Source organism: Chrysochloris asiatica, unplaced genomic scaffold (genome assembly GCF_000296735.1).
Source record: "Chrysochloris asiatica unplaced genomic scaffold, ChrAsi1.0 scaffold00080, whole genome shotgun sequence".
NCBI lineage: Eukaryota > Metazoa > Chordata > Mammalia > Afrosoricida > Chrysochloridae > Chrysochloris > Chrysochloris asiatica.
The window spans coordinates 1149309-1153180 of record NW_006408598.1 but is presented as its reverse complement, the minus strand read 5'-3'; positions in this window follow the sequence as shown (position 1 = coordinate 1153180).

The window sequence follows — 3872 nt, the reverse complement described above, 5'->3', positions numbered from 1 at the left end:
CAGGTCTTCCGTACTTCTGGCCAACCAGGTCTCCACCCGGGTTCACAGGAGTCTATTGAACGTGGTTGGACTTAGCTGCCATTGTCATTGCCATTTTTCCCTCACTTCCCCTTATCGGTGACCAACGTGGTCACCAGTCAGAGGGCATGTCTGCTCGTGTATTCCCATTGAGTCTTACTCTTGGCACAGGATTTGCTCTGAGGGAACCCGACCACTTGCCTTGATGTCTCATGGGCGAGCAACTTGCTTGTTCTTATAGTAGTCAGTCAGACTGCTGTTATTGTTTTGTATTTTTCCTGTTGGTTTTCCTTTCAAGAGGTGTCTTCTGTTCTAGCTGCTCCAGGATAGTCTGCTTGTCTATTTCCAGTGGAAATTTCCCACCTCAGAAGATTCTGGATGGGGTTAAGGATCTACCTATGGTTTTAAGTAATGCAGAGACTTTGCAGGAAGCTTCCTTTACTGGGCATGCTGTAGCCCCATTTTAGGTATTCTAATCAGTTATAGGCAGAAGATGGACTTACAAGCTTACTATGGTGATATTTCTGGCTATTCCTTTCTTTCCACCTCAAATGTCTATTTTATAATGGTATGCCAGGGAAACCAAGATTCAAAAGACAGCCAAGCATCTTAACATTATTTCCCCCCTTTTGCCCATTCCAACCATGTCTCAATCCCTGTATCCCAGAGCCCTCTTGTTCCAAGGTTATGCATACATCATTATTTACCTCTGTCCCACTTAGCCCATGCAAACCTGCCTAATTGATTTCACATCCACCTTGTTCTTCCATTCCTCTCCCACTTCTTGTATATTGTTCCCCCTCCCCAGCACCCAAACTATCCTGTGTCTATTCTTTCCTCTGTGCTCCACCTTCCCTTCCCTCCCCTCACTCCAACACACACATCCCAGTAACCAGCAAAGAATCTCCACCCCCCATCCCTTTAGTATGGGTTCTTTTCTTAGTCTTTTACAATAGTGGTTCTATGCAGTATTTCTCCTTTTTTGTAACTGACAAATTTCAATCCACATAATGTCCTCAAGGTTCATCCATGTTATTTGATAGCTTACAGCTTCCTTGTTGTTCTTCAAGGTAGCATAATATTCCATTGTGTGTATGTACCACAGTTTGTTTACCCATTCCCAATTTATGGGCATTTTGGCTGTCTCCATTTTTTTGCTATTGTAAATAGTGCTGCTATGAACATTGGTGTGCATGTATCTATACTCGTGTTATGGCTCGTATTTCTTGTGGGTAAATACCAAGTAGAGGAATTTCTGGATCATAAGGTATTTCTATTTCTAACCTTCTGAGGAAGCACCATATTGCTTTCCAGAGAGGTTGGACCATTTTGCAATCCCACCAGCAATGCAGGAGCATCCCAGTCTCTCTAAATCCTCACCAGCATTTATTATCCTCTACTCTTTTGATCTTTGCTGTTATTGCTGGTGTGAGGTGATAGCTCATTGTTCTTTTGATTTGCATCTCTTTAGTGATCATGAACATTTCTTCATATGTTTGTTGGCTGCCCGGATCTCCTCCTTGGTGAAGTGTCTGTTCATGTCCTGTGCCCATTTTTTAATTGAGTTATTTGTCTTTTTCTTGTAAAGGTGTTGTAATTTCCTATATATTTTATAAATGAATCCCTTGTCCCATCACTCCTCTTTTGGAATACTTTGTGTATCATATTTCTACTATATCCTGACTCTTATCTCTGTACTTGATAATGGTTTTTGAATTGGTTGAATTGATTTCCTATATCACATTTGTGTGAGGAGGTGAGAGGTGGAGATTAACTTGGTAATTTTATGCTTTTAATGTTCATTTTACTAACCACATCTCTTAAGCACTACACATTATCAAACATTCTTTCACAAAATATCCTTGCAGGGCCAGTCCTTACTTTGGCTAAACTGGATTTGGCTCAGGGAATATAAACAAGTAATCTCTAGCCTCCAGAATACCAGCTAATTACTTCTGAAGTGCTGATCTAGTGAGTTAGCATTAGGACAGAAACAGTCTTATTTCCAGAAGTCATTTTTTATCACCTCCAATTTGCCAAAAGTAAGCCTCTCAGTCTTTTTGTTTTTGGAACCATTGGCTTCTAGGCAAAAGATGAAGGCATACCAGTCTACTTGTGTTGAAAGGTCTGGTCCCTTCTAGAAAGATAATGCTAGTGTAGGTCTAGAAGAACAAATATATTTCCAAAACTGTGGGTTTGATTAACATTCTTTGTCGATGTAACTTGGTGTAGTTTCATAGAAATGCTAGTGAATAGCTTTCAGGGATAAAACACAGCTTCTTTGGCTCCAGGAATGGCAGAACTCAGATATTTCAGAGTCTTAAAAATAAGTCAAGAAGGATTCTGTGTTCTCAAGTGATTGCATTTCAGATAAGCTAGTTGTACTAGTCAGGGTTCTTGTTTGCAAACAACAGAAATCAATTGCAACTAGCTGAAGCAGAAAAGATACTGGTCAGAAATTAATCAGTTGATCATAGAACTGATGGGAAGGCTTGAAAAATAAGTAGCAATCGAGTTAGGCTTTTGCAGAACTGCAACCCAAGTCAAAACACAAACAGAAAGCATCTGTTTAAGATATCACTTCTGGAAGATACTGTGTATCACCACCAAATAAATTAATTCTAAAGTACACTTTCCTATCAGTATCACTTGCTCCAGCTTCAAGTTTTAAGGGGTGGTGGGAGTGGTGGCAACATCTGGCTGATTGAGTCTTTGTTATGTGAAGGGGAATGGCAAGAGAGGATTTGCTTCCCACCAAGACTGACACAGTAGCAAATCTTAGAGGGAAATCTAAAGTCTATGTTCACTCCTGGGAATATAAAGACAAGAGAGCTCTGTATCAATCAGCTATTGTTGATATAATGCTATACAACAATTAACAAATAAATTTATGTGGCTTATAATAGCGAACATGTATTTGTAACAATCATAACTCTACAGGTTGGCTGGGAAAGTTCTGCTTCAAGCTGTGAGTTGTTTGGCTCTAGATTGCATGATTTGGTATCATCATTTTAGGACCAGCATCTACATAGGGCATGTTCTCATGGAGTTAGAGCATACATAGGTGGCCAATCCAAACCATACAGGCATATTTAAAACCTCTGCTCATGATATCTGCTAACATTCCATTGACCAGAGGAAGTTGTATGACTCAATTCAAAGGCCATGAAATGGGGTATCTTCCATCATCCTCCAGTTGCTGTCATAATCAATTCCAGCTGAACCATGACCTTTTGGAAGCAGATTACCAGTCCTTTCTTCTGAGGTACCTTTGTTGTTGTTGCTATTAAGTGCTGTTGAGTCAGCTCCATAGCAACCCTGTATAGGGTTTCCAAGGAGCAGCTGGTGAGCTTGAACTGCCGACCTTGCAGTTCAATTGGCTGTGCAGTCTGGCACATTAACCCACAGTGACGCACCAAAAGGTATCTTTTGTGAGTTCAAACTACAAACTTTTTTGTTAGTAGTCTAGTGCTTAGCTGTTTGTGCCGCTTAGGGACTCCGGGCTATACTGCTGGAAGGCCTCTGGGTGACACAAATGGTTTGTGCTTGGCTACTAACATTTGTTGGAATCATCAATGGCATGGAAAGAGGGCATAGCGATCTACTTCTATAAATATTACAGACAGAAAATCTTGTAGAGCCATGTACTCTGTAAAACAGGGGATTGCCACCAGTCAGAAGCAACTCAACAGCAACATTTAAAAAAATTCTACCAATAGGCACTGGAAAGACACCTGGTAAAGGAAATCAATATATAACTCCTACTGCAATCAGTGAAAAATTGAGAATTGGGAAATCAAGCAACCTCAGGTTCTTCAGGGTGTGAAAGAAGAATCAAGAATATTGGTAGGTTA